Source organism: Macrotis lagotis, chromosome 5 (assembly GCF_037893015.1).
Source record: "Macrotis lagotis isolate mMagLag1 chromosome 5, bilby.v1.9.chrom.fasta, whole genome shotgun sequence".
In the NCBI taxonomy this organism is placed as follows: Eukaryota; Metazoa; Chordata; class Mammalia; order Peramelemorphia; family Peramelidae; genus Macrotis; species Macrotis lagotis.
Window position 1 is genome coordinate 206451858 of NC_133662.1, and position 18966 is coordinate 206470823.

Sequence of the window (18966 nt, forward strand, 5' to 3'; positions counted from 1 at the left end):
AAACTCCAAGGATTATCATAGTCAAATTCCAGAATTCTCAAATATAGGAGAAAATACTACAAATTAGCAGTAAGAAGCAATTTCAATACAAAGGAAGCACAATTGGAATTACACAGGATTTATTAGCTTCAACATTAAAGAATCAGAGGGCCTTCAATATGATATTTCAGAGAGAAAAGGATCTTGGTAAAACAACCAAGAATTTATTACCTTACAATATTCAGGATATTTTGTCAATAGAAGAGATGGATTTTTCAATAAAATGGAAAACGCCTTAAATTTTCTGATAAAAAGACCAGAACTGAACAGAAATTTGGTGTCTAAAGAAAAGACTCAAGAGATCCATAAAAAGGTAAAAGGAAAGGGGGAAAAAATTCTAGTCAACAAGATTAAATTGTATGCATCATTATAAGGGAAGAAAACACTTGTAATTTTGAGAATTGTATTTCTCTTAGGATAGTTAAGGGGTGAAAGATAACTGAAAGGATTGTACTTAGAGGATATGGATATCATCTGCTCTTGACCTTCTTTATCAGAGAAGACAAAAATGGCATTACTATGCTTGAGACAAAATACAATGTGTCCAAATATGGCTGATAAGATCCATATGAGCTCAGAAAGTTCTACCACAGGTTCAGAACAGATTGTCTAGGTGAACACCTAGGATGTTTGCTCTAAACCTACATATTTCATATTTCCATTGATTTCTTTTAATTTTGCCTTGCTCACAGAACTCAGTGCTTTCTCTGATGAAGGCAACCTAAACTGGATAGTCTGGTGCCAGTGGCACTCATGTTTTACAATCAATCTAGCTATTAAGAAAGACTTTCAGAGTATCCCAGTACTTAGAGTACTTAGGGGTTCTATACATAATTAAATCAGAAACATCCTTACTTTGCAAAGTAGTTTAGGTAATGAGAGTTGTAGTATAACAGGGGCAAATGGTGGGAATATACTTGAAAGGATTGCACATAAATAGTTTAGGAATTTACCTTGCCTTAATACATAATTTACTTAATAAGAGTTCAAGTACAATATTGGATTGCTAAAATGAGAAATGGAAAGATTTTGTCCCATACTTTAGTTAAAGAGCATTGTAGGGCTATGGGTGAAATTCTATAATAATGGAGGGAGAGAGTGTTCATAGAAGGACATGAAAGCATCTTGAAGATATTTTGTTTTGCTTGGCACTTTGATAACAATTAGAGGGAGTGTGCTGGGGTGGGGGGAGAAGGGTATAAATGTTTTGACTTTGCATGATGCTTTTATCTATGAGGATTATTTGTCCATGGAGAGAACCTGAAAATGAGGTAAGGTATAGAATGACTGTAATTTGATTTGATTTATCTCTCTGGAGAATTGTAATTCTAATGAGACAGAAGAGGGGAGGGCACTTAATGATTATGAGGCAACGTAGCTTACCAATCAAGTTATCAATCAACCTTTGAGAATAATATTTTTATCAGGACAGAAAAAACAAATATTTTTGTAAGTGCAAGATAGGGGTAAAACAATAAAAACTTAAAAAGAAGGCAAGGCAAGGCAAATAACACCCAATGAAGAGGTTCAAAGACCTACTAAAGTAGATAGAAAGAAGGGGGGTGTGTGAACATTGAGTAAATCCTACTTAATAGATTTGGCCTAGAGAGAGAATAAGACCCATTTCCAATTGGGTTTAAAAATTTATCCTACTCAAAAGGGAAATAATAGGGGGGAAATGAGAACAAGAAGGGACTGATAAAGGAGAATGCAAAGATAAAAGTGGAAGTAAAGTTAAAATTATAATTTTAATTGGAATTAACAGTATACAGGAAAAAAACAGAATTAGTAACCTTTTCTGTAAATGTGAATGCATTGAAAACTCTCATAAAATGGAAGCAGATGGCAGAATGAATTAAAAACCTGAATCCTACAATATGTTTATAAGAAATGAATTTGAAGCAGAGGGATACACATAGAGTAGAGGTAAAAGACAGGAGCAAAATTAATTATACTTCAACAGAAGTAAAAAAATAGTGGTATCAATCCTGATCATTTAATGGTATAAGGAAGAAAACTACATTTTCATCTTCATAAAGTACATCATAGGCAATAAAGTTATATCATTGTTAAATACATGTATACCAAATGGTGTATCATCCAAATTCTTAGATGAGAAACTGAATGAATTGCAAGGAGACAGTCAGAAAATATTTTATAATGGGTGACCTCAAATTCCATTTCTCAGGATTAGATAAATCAAAACACAAAATCAATAAGAAGGAAGTTAAGTTTGTCAATAAGATCATCAAAAACTTAAATACAATAAACCTCTGGAGAAAATTCAATAGGGATAAAAAGAAATATAACTTTTTTTCCCCGGCAGTATAAGTGACCTATATCAAAATCGATCATGGACTAAGCCATATATTGCTTATAATCAAATGCAGAAAGACAGGGATAATAAATGCATGCTTTTCAGGTCTTGATGCAATAAAAATTACATGTAATAAACAGCCATTGAAGATAAACTAAAAACGAATTGGAAACAAAATAGCTTAATTTTAAATAATGAATGGATCAAGGAACAAGTCATAGAAATAATAATTATAACCAAGAAAATAATAATGAGACATCATACCAAAATTTATGAGATAAAGCCAAGGCAATTTTGAGGGTATACTTTATGAATAAAATAGAGAAAGAGGAGATCAATGAATTATGTATGCAACTAAAAAAGTTAGAATAAGAATGAATTAAATATCCCCAATTGAACACCTTATAAGAAATTTGGAAACTCAAGGGAGGCATTGATAAAACTGAAAGCAAGAAAGCCATTGATCTAATAAATATAACTAAGCATTAAATTTGCAGAAAAGAATACAACAGATAAAACTTTGTTTAAAAATAAGAAAGAATAACAAATTACTGCACCAACAGTGAAAAGTATGAACTCATCAGCAAGGAGGAAACTAATGAGAAAATTTGGAACTATTTGGTCCAAGTGTATGTCAATAAATTTGATAACCTGAGTGAAATAGAAGAATATTTGCAAAAACAAAAACTATCCAGATTAATAGAAGAAATAAAATACTCAAATAGCCTCATTTCAGAAAAGTAAATTGAAGAAACCATCAATAAACACCCCAAGAAAAGAATTTCCAGGTAAAAATGGATTTACAAATGAATTCTACCAAATATTTAAAGAACAATTAATTAAAATTCTATATAAACTATAAAAAATAAAAATTATAAGGAGTTCTGACAAATTCCTTTTATGATACCAATATGGTGCTATGGTGCTAATACCTATACCAGGAAGAGTCAAAAGAGTCAAAGACAATTATAGACCAATCTCCCTAATGAACATTGATGCAAAAATCTTAAATAACATTTTAGCAGAGTTTAAAAGTTAATAATAGTATAATTCACCATAATCAGGTAGGATTTCTACCAGGTAGCCAGGAATGGTTCAATATTAGGAAAACGATCAACATAATGCAACATTTTAATGACAACATCAATAGAACTCATTATCTCAATATGTGCTGAAAAATCCTTTGACAAAAATTCAACATCCATTTCTTTTAAAAATTCCTGAGAGTATGGGAATAAATGATTTTTTCTTAAAATAATAAACAATATCTATTTAAAACCATAAACAAATATTATATGCAATGGGGATAAACTAGGAGTGGTTTCCAAAGAGATCAGGGTGAAACAAGGATGCCCATGATCATCATTACTATTTAATGTAGTATTAAAAATATTAACTTTAACAATAAGAGAAGAAAAATTAATCGAAGTAATTAAAATTAGCAATGAGGAAACAAAATTTTCAATTTTTGCAGATGATATGATGGTATACTTAGAAAACTCAAGAAAATAATTTTTAAAACTATTTGAAACAATTAACAACTTCAGAAAATAACAGATATAAAATAAACACCCTATAAATCATTAGCATTTCTATCTATGACTGACAAAACCCAAGGACAATAGATAGAAAGAGAAACTCCATTTAAAGTACCTGCAGACAACACAAAATGCATAGAAATCTAAAGTCTCAAGACAAACCCAGAAAGCATGTGAAAATAATTGCAAAACACTTTGCAGACAAATAAAATCAGTTCTAAACAATTGGTAAAACATGAATTGGTTATGGTTACTTCAAGCTAATATAATAAAAAAATGACAATTCTACAGGGATTTAATTACTTCTTTCATGCCATGATAAAACTATCAAATAGCTCTTTTACAGAGCTAGAAAAAATAGTAACAAAATTCATTTGAAGTTCAGGAATTGCAAGGGAAATGATGGGGGTAAAATATAAAGGAAATTCACCTTTCTGTACTAGATCTTAATTAAACTATAAATTGACTGTCATTAAAGCACCTGATACTGGTTAGGAAATAGAATGATGGACCTGTGGATTAGGATAGGTAAAAAAGAAATAGTGGTAAATGACTACAGTAATCCAATGTTTGACAGACTCAAAGACACTAACTTCTGGGATAAGAAATCACCATTCAACAAAAAGTGGTGAGAAAACTGGAAAATAGTATGGCAAAAGCTAGACATAGACCAGGGTTGTCTAAAATATGGTCCATGGGCTGCATGCAACTTGCAGTGTGATTTTATGTATTGCATTTACTAAATGCTTTAACAAATGAAGCCAAGCTATGACAGAGCTCTCATTAAAATGCAGCTTCTATAAAAACAACTGGATGAGGGCGGCTAGGTGGCACAGTGCATAGAGCACCGGCCCTGGAGTCAGGATTACCTGACTTCAAATCCAGCCTCAGAAATTTAATAATTACCTAGCTGTGTGGCCTTGGGCAAGCCACTTAACCACATTGCCTTGCAAAAAACAAAACAAAACAAAAACAAATCATGAATGGCTGAAGTCTAGAGAAACATTGAAAGAATTATAAGAACTAATGCTGAGTGAAGGGAGCAGAAACAAGGGAGCATTATACACATTACCAACAACATTGTGAGTTGATCAACTATGATGAACATAGCTCCTATCAACAGTTCAGAGAGCTAGGACAACCCTGGGCCTTTTACAGACAACAGCATTCATATCCAGACAGAAAAAAAAAGAAAGTAAATCAAATAAATCACAAAATATGAATGAACACTATGTTCATTTTTTAAAATTTCTCTAAAGTTTTTTCTTCTTATCCCATGGTTTTATTTCTTTTCCCTTAATCCTAATTTCTTATGCACAAATGACTAATATGTAAACATATTAATCTCAAATGAACATGTACAATATTCACTAGAGTACTCTCCAATGAAGGAAGAGTGGTGGGAAGGAAGCTGGAAGAAAATTATGTAACTTATAAATATATCAAGGGATGAATGTTGGAAAATTTTCATAACATGCTATTGGAAAAATAAAATATCAATCAAAATAAGAAATTTGCCATAAATATTTTAGTATTTATACCCTTAAATATGTCTTTTAAATTCTGAACTCCCTGTGAATTTACAACATTTTGTTTAAACAATTTACAAGTGTTCAGCTAAAATTCTTACGTTTTGTATTCTGAAACTTTCTTAAGAATTTTCATTTTTTTGCTGTTCTTCTTCCCCTAAATCTAGCATGTTTATCAAATATTCTTCTTCTATATCACATATTCTATAAAGGTAACTTTTCCTGTAAGTTTCCACCATTCTAATCCTGAGGAGTCCCTGCCTCCATTATTGAGGACAATAAGATGTAGATGGTAGAGCCCAGGTGGTGGAGAGATATCAGAAACCTTTCTAATCTCTCCTGTGTCTCCCCCTGAAACATTAATAAAGAATCTATATGGAACCCCAAAAAGAACAGAGTGGAGCATTTTCCAAAACGATCTGTGAATGGTTGAAGAGTGAAGAGGAAGTATGCTTAGAGCAATGAACTGAAACATAATGCATGGCCAGGGTGTGGAAGGGTTAAGTGGGGTGTTCTCAGCTATAGGAGAGATCTACAACAAAAGCCCTAGAGACACAGTTCAGTAGGCCAATGGTACAGCAGGCAAGCTTGGAGGGCTTCAACATAGGCACTCCAGACCCCTTTTCAGCTACCATGACTGGGCTCAATGTTTGAGTCCAGTGAGCAAACCACTGACATTCTCAAAGCAGATGATTCATCCTAGTGAGCAAGTTGCTGGTCTTCTCAATGCAAAAAGTCTATGAGTAGGTCCCTCCCCAAACAAAAGAATGTTGGAACAACACCAAGAAATGAAACTCAGAATAAGTAAGAAAAGTCAGAAGAGGGAAACAGAGCCAAGATAATATAGTAAAGTCAGGGACTGCTCTGAGCTCTCCCCCCAGACTACTCCAAGCACTCTAACCAAATTTTAGAGTGATAGAACCTAAAAGAAGCCTGAGTGAAACAATTTTCCAGTTCAGGTCAATTTGTAAGAACTACTAGAAGGTGTGTTGCACTGAGATTAGAATGGGTCTGTAGTATAGTCCAGGCCATGCAGGAGACAATGGGATATAGCCATCTAGGATCAGACCTTGGGGGTCGTTGATAGCATTGGAGGGTTCCAGATCTCTCATGCCAGGTATTACCAAGAAATTGAAAGGTCAGCAGGAAACGTCTGCCACACTAGAATGAGAGCAGAGCTCATTCCAGCATAGAACTGATCCCAGGTGACTAGGCATAGACCTGGAGAGTCACTTGGAAGGGAGACACTGGGGTGCTGCTACCAGAGTGCTCAGTTCTCAGACTGTCAGGGGGTCATGGGAGATTGCAAATGTTTCTTTGCTATCCCTGAATCTGGATTCTGTTGCTTTGTCCAAACCAGTAGTGGAATTTAGCCAGTTTGCACTGGTTGAGCAGAAATGATACATAATTTTAAGTAAAGTTCGGTGAACTGGTTATTAAAATGGCATGTGTAATCAGGGTTCTTTCTAAGGTGGGTGACTGGGAAGCCGCACAATGTGGAAATCACAAAATTCAAATTACTTTCTATTTTAACATTCATCTGTGCAACAACATTTTCTAAACACCCAAGCCAGTAGATATGTTATTTGTGTCCATAGGTGAAAAAAAAAACTTGACAGAACTATGTTTGTAATATTTATTTATTCATTTCTTAACTCATTATAATTTTGCTGAAATTTTGTATTTTAATTCCCTTTTGTTTCCTTAGTAATAAACATATAATGTAAATAGAAAAAGGGTCAAACAACCAGAGTGTGACAAGCTGTCATTTGTGTCCGCTTTGTTTGATTTCCCAAAGATATTGTGAGTTCTCTGGTGTTCCATGAATGGTGAAGCCAATAGGAAGCTGGGACACAAGGAAGCAATAGAAATATAGATTTCGCCCATTTTGGAAGCCATGCAATAGAAGAAAAAAGAGGTAGAATAGGTAGAATGAACCTTGGGTCTGCAACTAAGGATTTTTGCTTACTGTGTATGATATTACATAATCTAGTTTTGTGTGCCTCTTTTATTGTTCTTATTTGAGTATTAAATGCATGGAAATATTAAACCATCTTTCACTATATTTTTATATTCTTAAAACAGTCATTAGGGCAGAGAACTGGTTGTTAATTTATTTGAATCCCACCATCACACATACTCAGATCTGGGTAGAAATCTGAGACCCCAGGCGCAGAAATGGAACAGAAGCACAACAGAATCCTACCCTCAAAAAATTTTGACACAAATAGGAAATAACATATATTACCAATAAGATTTAAAAATCTATTCTATCCTTCAGAGAAGTAGTGCAGAAAGGGAAAGAAAAGGAAAGAAAGAGATGTCAAAAGTAAAAGTAACATTAAAACTAAAATTTAAAAGAAAACATTAAAGGGGAAAGGCAGCAAAACATTGGTGAGGAGGGATGAGGGCAAAGGAAATAGAGAATTATTAATGGGGGAAGATAGCATGGAGGGAAATATAGTTTTGTTATTTGAACTGTAAATGTGAATGGAATGAACTCTCCTATAAAATGGAAATATAAAACAAAATGGATTAAAAATCAGAATCCTAATTTGCAAGAAACACAACTAAAACAGAGAGATACATGCAGGGTAAAGGTACATGACTGGAGCAAAATAAATTATTCCACTCTTTAGTGGAAGTAGAAAACTCTGGTATAGCAATTCTGATCTCAGAGAACAATAATTAAAAGGGATAAAGAAGGAAATTTCTCTTCTTAAAAGGCAAAATATTCAATGAAGTAAAATAATTGTGAAATACATATACACCAAGTGGGATAACATTCAGATTCTTAGAGGGGAAACTACATAGTCAGGGAAACACAGATAGCAACACTGTGATAGTGGTAGATCTCAACCTCCCTCTTTCATAATTAGATTAAATTTAATCACAAAACAAAAAAGAAGAAAGCTAAGAATTTGACTAAAATCTTAGAAAACTTAGATATGCATTTTGAATGCTTGGCAGTTTACCTCACGAAAGGGCCTCAGTGGAACTTCTCGCCAAAATGGCAGAGAGAAGCCAGCTATTGTTTTAAGTTCTCCCGGATTTCTCTCAGAATTGACATGAATCAAACCTCTTAACAGATTTTGGATCCACAGAAACCCAGAAAAAGAGAGGGGATCATCTCCCAGCAAGGTCTGTCTTGGGGAACATGGGCATGACCAGGACAGAGAGCAAAGACCCAGTGAAGGGATGGTAGGAATTTGAGAATCTGTACTGGCAGAAACCTTTGCTATGGGCATGGTGGGTGGAGGGGAGATATCTATCTGGCCAGAGATCTACCTGGCCAACTGGTCTGGTCTGTAAGACTCAGCAAGTCCCTGTATTTCCAGAAGAGGAACCCCATGTTTCCATTTGAACTCCCCCTCCCAAGTTGTTCCTATGATAGGGTCTGACTTTCTCCAACACAAATACAGAAAAGGTCTTCCAGTTATTTGCACCTTGCCCCAAGGCCTGGGTATGGGTAGCAGATTGTCCCCAACACTGCTTACACTGATTACTGGGATGCAGCCTTTGGCTTTTCTAACCGGACTGCCCAGCTAAGTTTGTGCTTTAGCCCCAGGCTTAGATAGAGAGAGCCACTGACACTGCCAACACAGACAATCCAGAGAAATCTTCTGACATTCCTTATGGTTGAATCCACTGAGTAACCCCTGGATTTCTTAACCCTAGTGCAAGGCCTCTAGGAATCTCAACACAGAAGGTCTGTAAACTAACCCCCTCCCCCCCATAAAACCCTAGGGAAAGGGCCCAAAATGAAGAAAGACCAGGGCAACATTGAATGTTACCATGGAGGTAAGGATTCTAACTCAGAAAAGGAGGACACAATGGGTGGAGTTTCAGAGGAGAATATGAATTGCTCATCAGGCCAGAAAGACTTTTTAGAACAGATCAGAAAGGAGTTTAAAAATGAAATGGGAAAAAATTGAGAAAATAAACAAGAAAAAATTTACACTATGCAAGAGAAAATTAGCATCTAACAACGAGAAAATAAATCTTTTGAAAGTACAATTGAACAAGTGCAAAAAGAAAATAATTCTCTCAAAACACAATTTGTCTAATGGACAAAAGATAATAACTCCTGCTGAAATGGAATTGACCAACTGGAAAAGTAGATGGAAAAGGAGAAGAAAATTCTTCTATAAAAAAAAAAATTGGAATCTCTGGAAACTAATGATTTCATGAAACACAAAATCAAAAAATTAAAAATTTGAAGAAAATCTAAGAAAACCAAATTACTATTATCAAGAATGAATAAAGATGATTTAACCATCAATGAGGAAGAAATTAAAGTAATAATTCAGAATTATTTTCCCAAGTGCATGTTAATAATTTTAATAAGCTAAGTGAAATGGATGAATATTTATAAAATTACAAATTTCCCAGTTTAAAAGAAGAGGAAATTAATTACTTAAATAATCTTCATCAGAAAAAGAAATTCAACAAGCCATCAATGAACTACCTAAGAAAAAATCTCTAGGTCCATGTGGATTCACAAGTGAATTCTATCAAACTTGCTAGGAAAAATTGGTTCCAATTCTGTATAAACTCTTTGAAAACATAGCTGAAGAAGTAGCTCTACCTAATTCTTTCCATGACACTAATATGGTCTGATAGCTAAACTAGGAAGAGTCAAAATAGAAAGAAAAATATAGACCAATTTCTCTAATGCATATGGATGCAAATATTTTAATTAAAACATTAGCAAAGCAATTACAGCAAGTTATCACTAGGATAATATGCTATGATCAAATAAGATTTACACCAGGAATGCAGGGTTGGTTCAATTTTAGGAAAACTGTTAATATAATTAACTATATCAGTAACAAACCTAGCAGAAATCATGTGCTTATCCCAAGAGATGATGGAAAAACTTTTGACAAAATACAGCACCCATTCCTACTAAAATCATTAGAGAGCATAGGCATAAAGGAATTGCTCCTTAAAATGATAAGCAATATCTATTTGAAATCATCAGCAAGCATTATATGTAATAGGGATAAGCTAGAAGCATTCCTAAAAGTTCAGAGTTGATAAAAAAGATGCCTGTTATCACCACTATTCAATATTTATTAGAAATGTTAGCTTTAGCAATAAGAGAAGGAAAAGAATTGAGGGAATTAGAATTAGGAATGAAGAAACCAAACTCACTCTTAGCAAGTGATAGGATGATATAACTAGAGAATGCTAGAAAATCATCTATAAAGCTACTGGAAACAATTCACAACTTTAGCAAAGTCTGCCAAGGCAGATTCAGAAACTTTATGAAAACAACTACAAAATACTATCTACACAAATAAAATCAGATCTAAATAGATGGATAAACATTAGTTGCTTATGTGGCCCTAAATCAAATTACTTATTTTATAGCATAACAATCAAGCTTCCAAAATTACTTCTGAGCTAGAAAAAAATTGTTTTCAAAGTCATATGGAGGAACAAAAGGGAAAGAATACCAAGGGAATTAATGAAAAAAAGAAGACAACCTAGTCAATCCAGATGTAAAATTATGTTATGAAACATTAGTTGTCAAAACTGTCTGGTACTAGCTTAGAAATAGAGTGTTGGATAAGTGGAATAGATTAGATTAAAAAAAGAAACAGTAGTAAACGATTATAGTAATCTACTGTTTCATAAACCCAAAGAGTTCCACTTCTAGGATAAGAACTCACTCTTCAATAAAAACTGCTGGGAAAACTGGAAGATAATATGGCAGAAACTAGGATTTTACCAACACCCCGTAACTTATACCTAGATAAGATCAAACTGGGTTCAAGAGTTAGACATAAAAGGCAATATTATAATCAAATGAGGAGAACAAGGAATAGTTTACCTGTCAGATCTGTAGAAAGGGGGAGAGTTTATGACAAAAGAAGAGATAGAGAATATTATTAAAAACAAACTGGATAATTTTGATTACACTAAAATAAAAAGATTTTACACAAAAATAAATAATTGAAAGCAAGATCAAAAGAAAGGTACTAAATTGGAAAATAATTTTTATATCTAGTATTTCTGGCAAAGGTCTCATTTCTGAAATTTATAGTGAACTGAGTTAAAATTATGAAAGAACAAGTCATTTCCCAAAAGACAAATGGTCAAAGTATATGCAAAGACAATTCTTAGACAAAAAAAAATCAAATCTGCCTATAGTCATATGAAAAATTGTTCTAATCATTATTGATTAGAGAAATGAAAATAAAGCATCTCAGAAGTACCATCTCACATCTCTCAGATAGATCCATATGACCAGAAAGCATTGTTAGAGGGGATATGGGAAATCTGGGACACTAAAGCATTGTTGTGGGAGTTGTGAACTAATTCAACCTTTCTGGAGAGCAATTTGGAAATGTGTCCAAAGGGCAATAAAAATGTGCATACCCTTTTATTTATCAATACAACTAAAGGGTGTGTGTGTATCCGGAAGAGATCATGAAAAATGATAAAATCCTACATGCACAGGAATATTCATAGTAGCTCCATTTGTATTGGCAAAGAACTGGAATTTGAGGGGAAGTCCATCAATTGGTGAATGGCTGAATGATTCATGGTATATGTATGTAATGGAACACTATTGATTTATAAGAAATCATGTGGAATGGGATTCCAGAGAAGCCTGGAAAGACTTGCATGTATTGATGCTAAGTGAGAAGAGCAGAGCCAGAAGAATATTATACACGTTAAAACAGTGATAAAAGAGTGATAATCAACCATGGGTTGATTTGCTCATTCCAGCAATGCAATGTGCTTATTCCATCAATAAAAAAAACCAGGGATAATTTTAGGGGATTTGGGAAGGAGAATACCATCTGTATCCAGAGAGGGTACTGTGGAGTTCAAAGGAAGATCAAAGCATATTATATTCAGTTTTTTTGAAGTTGTCTTATGTATTATGCAATTTTACTATCTCTAAAGTTATGTCTAATTTCTTCCTTTTGCATCTGAATTTTCTCTCACAACACTTTCAGTTTCAATTTATGTTTGACATGGATGCAAATGTAAAGCCTAAACCAAATGGACTTCACTTAGGGGAAAGGGGGAGGGAAGGGATAAAAATTGTAAAACTCAAAACCTTGACAAAAAATGATTGGTAGAAGCTATCATTATATGTAATTGGAAAAACAAAAAATATTTATATGATAAGAAACAAGAAAACTTAGATATGATGGACCTCTGGAGACCACTGAAAGGGATAGAAAGGAATACCTCTTTGTCTGTAGTACATAACACTTATCTCAAAATTGACCACATATAAGGTCATACAAATCTTACACTCAAATGTTGCAAGGCAGAAGTAATAATTGCCTGTTTTTCAGATCATGATACAGTAAAAAATTACATGTAATTAAGGACCATTGAAAGATAAATCAAAATTAATTGGAATCTAAATAATCTAATTTTAAGGAATGAGTAGACCAAATAAGAAATCATAGAAATAATCAACAATTTCATCCAAGACAATGACAAAAATGAGATATATTACCAAAATCTAAGGGATGAAGGCAAGCCATTTTAGGGGAAATTTTATACGTTTAAATGCTTATGTGAACAAAAAGGAGAAAAATGACTTAAATTGAATTGGGCATGCAAGTGAAAAAAAACTAGAAAAACAACAAATCAAAAAGTCCCAATTAAATTCCAAATTTGAAACTCTGAAAATCAAAGAAGAAATTAATAAAATTGACATCAAGAATGTAATTGATCTAATAAATAAAACTAAGATATGATTTTAGGAAAAAATGAAAAAATATATCAACATTCAATTAATTATTATTAAAAACTGAAAAAAATAAAACCAAATTTTACCAGTACCATAAATGAAGAGAAAACTAAAGTGATGATTAAGAGTTCTTTTGTCCAACTGTATGCCAATGAATTTGACATTCTGAATGAAATGGATAAGTGTTTACAAATATTTAAGCCCCAAAATTAACTGGTGAGGAAATAAAATTCCTAACCCCATTTCAGAAAAAAAGTTATTTAAGAAACCATCAATAATTCTTGGGGGTGCCTAGGTGGCATGGATAAAGCACCAGCCCTGGACTCAGGAGTACCTGGGTTCAAATTCAGTCTCAGGCATTTAATAATTACCTAGCTGTGTGGCCTTGGGCAAGCCACTTAACCCCATTTGCCTTACCAAAAAAACCTAAAAACAAAAAAGAAACCATCAATAATATCCTTAAGAAAAAGACTCCAGTGGGTGGTTATGTGGTTCAGTGGATAGAGTACCAGCCCTGGAGTCAGGAGTACCTGAGTTCAAAGCCAACCTCAGACACTTAATAATCAGCTAGTTGTGTGGCCTTAGGCAATCCACTTAACCCCATTTGCCTTGCAAAAACCAGGGAAAACAAGACTCCAAGTCCAGATGGATTTACAAGTGAATTCCACCAGATGTTTAAGGAAAAATGAATTTCAATTCTGCATGAACTATATTAAAAAATATAAATTCAGCCAAATTTCTTCATTAGGCACTGATGTGTAAACCAGTAAGAGTAAAAACAGTGAAAACAAATTGTGCATAGATTTCTCTAAAGAATATTGATACAAAAATTTTAAGTAAAATATTTGCAAAGTTTTTACAAAAAGTTATCACTAGGAAAATACACTATGATCAGGTAGAATTTATACCAGGAATATAGGGTTAGTTCATTATTTAGAAAACTTTGAACATAATTAATTTTCCATATCAATAATAAAACTAATAAAAATCATGATTATTTTAATAGTTGCTGAAAAACTTTTGACAAAATACAGTACCCATTCCTATTAAAAACACTAGAGAGCAAAAGAATAAATTGAGTTTTCCTTAAAATGATAAACAATAGATGTTCCTTTTTTTTTTGCTTTTTTCATCATAATTCTTTTGGGGGGGGGGTTATTTTATATTATTACAATAGTCTTGTTGTGAGAGTAAACATTAAATCACCTCCCTAGTAAAACAGATGAGAATTCTCAAGAATAGTGTGAGAGAAAGAAATATACTTCAGATTCCAATGGCTCTGTCTCTAGGATGAGTTGTCTTTTTTATCTTAAGTCCAACAAAGAAATTACTTCAATATTTTTCCCACCATTACTATTGCTAGCTCTATTTTCCTTCACTCAATTTCTTTCCACTAACATTTATTCTATTCTCTCTCTCGCTCCTTTTACCCTACCCCTGTTCAAAAGTGTGTTGTATCTGAGAACCCTCTCCCACAATTTTCCCTCTATTCTATCACCTATTTCTCCATCCCCCCCATTCCCCCTTATCTCATCCTTTTATTCTCTTTTCTCTCTAGGGTAAGATATACTATACCCTATTAAGTGTGTATGTTTTTCCTCACCCAGCCATTTCTGATGAGAATGATGGCTCACTCATTTCCCCTTGTGTTACCCTGTTCCATTCCATTGAAAAAACTTTTTCTTGACTCTTACGTGAAATAATGTAGCCCCTTATTCTCCTTTCTCTTCCTTCCAGTACTTTCCTTCATCACCAATTGACTCCATCTTTTTACTATATTATAACATTATATTCAGCTCCTTCCTGTGCCTTGTCTATATATGCTCCTTCTAACTGATCATATAAATGAAAAAGTTCATATGATTATTAATATCTTCTTCCCATGCAAGAATACAAACAGTTCAACATCATTGAGTTCCTCATAGTTAGTCGTTCTCATTCACCCCCTCTATGGTTCACCTGAATCCTGTGCTTAGAGATCAAACTTTCTACTCACTGCTGGTTGGAAAAGGAAAGTTTGAAAGTCCCCATTTCATTGAAAGTCCATCTTTTCTGCTGAAAGAGAATGTTCAGTTTTGTTGGGTGACTGATTCTCAGTTGTAAACCAAGAATTTTTGCCTTCCAGATTATCATATTCCAAGCCCTATGATCCTTTAATGTAGATCAAAAGATCTGTGTATTACTGATTATAGAACCACAGATTTTTTTTCTGGCAGCTTTTAGTATTTTTACTTGACTTGGGAGTATAGGAATTTGACTATCATAGTCATGGAAATTTTTCTTTTGTGATCTCTTTCAGGAGGTGATCAGTGTATTCCCTCAATTTCTATTTTACCCTCTGCTTCTAGAACCTCAGGGCAATTTTGCTGTATTATTTCTTGGAAAATGAAGTCTAGGCTCTTTTCCTGCTCATGAATTTCAGGTAGCCCAAAAATTTTTAAGTTATCTCTCTTGGATCTGTTTTCAAGGTCGATTGTTTTTCCAATGAGATACTTCATAATTTTTTCTAATTTTTGGCTTTTTTTGAAGAGTTTTATTTCTTCCTCATTTCTTGCAAAGTCAACAGCTTCCTTTAATTCAATTCTGCATTTGAAGGAGTTATTTTCTTAAGAGTGTTTTTTAATATCCTTTTCCAACTGACCAATTCTACTTTTTAAGGCATGCTTCTCTTCTTTTGCCTTTGGGTTGCTTTTTCCATTTGGCCTAAACTGGATTTATTAACATTATTTTCTTCAGTATTTTTTTCTATTTCTTTCACCAAACTGCTCATTTGTTTTTCATGATTTAATTTGCATTGCTTTCATTTCTCCTCCCAGTATTTCCTCTATCTCCCTTAATTGCTTTTCGAAGTCTTTTTTTAGTTCATCCATAGCCTGATACCATTTTCTATTTCTCTTGGAGGTTTTGGATACAGAAGCTTCAATTTTGTTATCTTTTGAATCTTCCATGGGAACAAAGTAATTTCCTATGATAAGATTCTTCTTTTTTTTTTTTTTTGCCTTTGCTCATTTCCTCAGCCTATGACTGATTTACTGCACTTCCAAGGCTTTGGGAGGATTTTGGTACTACCCACAGAGACCTTAATTCCTCCAAGGTCTTATGAGAGGCCCTGACTGCTCCCTTGCCTGTGCTTTGGTATATGGATGATCAGAAGCACTCCCCTCTGCTCTGGAGTTGTGAGATTGGTCCCTGCTTAACTATGGTGTTGTGGGGGTTCATACTGCAACCTGGATCTGACTATGGGCAAACAACTGAGTCTTGCCCCAGGGAGAGCAGAGAGACCTCTGCAATCTCCTCTTACTACCTTACAGTCTATGGACTGTGCTCTGCAGGTGCAGGATAGCTTCCCCAATTCCCACTGCAGGGCTGCTCTGAGACCGTTGCTTGCTCCTCACTCACTCTGGTGTGGCAGAGTTCTCTTACCACTCCTTCAAGTTATTTGTGATCCCTGGGTCAAGAGGTCTGGAAACTGCCCCTCTGCCACAGATCCAGGTGCCCCCAGGGATCTAGGCAGGCATGGCTGTATGGTGCTATGGCTGTACTTGTGGAAACTTTTTGCAACCCCCCACCCCCCAGTCTCATTGAAACAGACCTTTCCTGTGGAACTTCTAAGTTTTCTTAGAAATTTTATCACTCAGTCTTACTGTGGGTTCTGCCCCTCTAAATTATGGCTAGAATCATAATTTGAGGGCTTTGGGAGTTTTTTGGAGAATGAGTTTTCAGGAATTCCTGCCTTCATGCTGCCATCTTGCCTCTGCCTCCCCCCTATTAACATCACTATTATTCAATATTTTATTAAAATTCTTTGATTTAACAATAAAAGAAGAAAAAGAAAATGAAGGAATTAAAACAATGGGAAAAAAATTCTCACTCTTTGCAGATGATATGAGGGTTTATTTAGAACACCCTAGAAAAATAAATGAAAAACTATTTGAAACCTTTATTAATGTTAGCAAATTTGGAGGATATAAAACAAACTCACATTAACCATCAGAATTTCTATATGTCACCAAGAAAGCACAGCAAAAGATATAAGAGGGTTTTTCATTTTAAGTAACTACAAGCAACCTAAAATACTTGAGTCTACCTGCCCTAGAAACCACAAGAGCACAATTTCTTATTACTATTTTATTTGTTTTCCAATGACAGACAATAATAGTTTCTACCTATCATTTTTATAATGTTTTAGTTAAATCTAAAACTGTTAAATCAGTTTTTCTTCCACACTCCTTTACCTCCCCCACCCCACAGAAGGCAGTCAAGCAATCTTTATATTGTTTCCATGCTTTTTTTCCAATTCCTGATCAAAATTCAATGGATTGAGGGGGGCAGCTAGGTGGTAAAGTGGATAGAGCACTGGTCCTGGAGTCAGGAGTCCCTGAGTTCAAGTCCAGCCTCAGACACTTAGTAATTACCTAGCTGTGTGGCCTTGGGCAAGCTACTTAAGCCCATTCACCTTGCAAAAACCTAAAAAAAATCAATATGTTGAGAGAGAAATCATATCTTTGAGGAGAAAATAAAAGATTGGTCTTTGTCTAAACTCCACAGTTCTTTTTCTGGATACAAATGAATTTCTCTATTGCAGGTACTCTTATATTGTCCCTGATTATTGTACTGGTAGAATGAGCAAGTCCATTGAGGTTGATCATTGCCTCATGTTGCTGTTAGGATGTATCATCTTCTTCTGGTTCTGCTCATCTCTCTCAACATCAGTTCATACAAGCCTTTACGAACTTCTCTGAAGTCCCATCCCTCTTGCTTTTTTTTTAGTTTTTTTTTTTTTTTTTTTTTTTTTGCAAGGCAATGGAGTTAAGTGGCTTGCCCAAGGCCACACGGCTAGGTAATTATTAAATGTCTGAGACCGGATTTGAACCCAGGTACTCCTGACTCTAGGGCTGGTGCTTTATCCACTGCCCCACCTAGCCGCCCCAACCCTATTGATTTCTAATAAAAAAATAGTATTCCATAACGTACATATACCACAATTTCTTCAGTTATTCCAAGTTGAAGGACATTCACTTGATTTCCAATTCTTTGCTACTACTAACAGGGCTGCTATGAATATTTTTGTACAAATGATGTTTTTACCCTTTTTTCATGATCTCTTCAGGGTATAGAACCAGTAATGATATTGCTGGATCAAAGGGTATGCACATTTTTATTGCCCTTTGGTCATAATTCCAAATTGTTCTCCAGAAAGGTCAGATGAATTCACAGCTCCACCAACAATGTATTAAGGGTCCCAGATTTCCCACATCCCTTCTTTTCTTGTCATATTGGCCAGTCTGATAGGTGGGAGATGGTACCTCAGAATTGCTTTAATTTACATTTCTTTAATCAGTAATGATTTGGAGCAATTTTTCATATGACTATGGATGTCTTTGATTTCTTCCTCTGTAAATTTCCCTTGCATATCCTTTGACCAAATGTAATTGAGGAATGGCTTCCTGTTTTTTTGTAAATTTGATTCAGTCCTCTATATATTTTAGATATGAGTTCTTTGTCAGAAATACTAGTTGTAAAAATTGTTTTCCAGTTTATATTTCTTTTGATTTTGGTTACAAGTTTGTGCAAAACCTTTATAATTTAATGTAATCAGAATTATCTAATTTATTTATTTATTTGTTTGTTTGTTTATTTATTTTGGGGTTTTTGCAAGGCAAACGGGGTTAAGTGGCTTGCCCAATGCCACACAGCTAGGTGATTATTAAATGTTTGAGACCGGATTTGAACCCAGGTACTCCCGACTCCAAGGCCGGTGCTTTATCCACTATGTCACCTAGCCACCCCATATCTAATTTATTTTTAATGAGGATG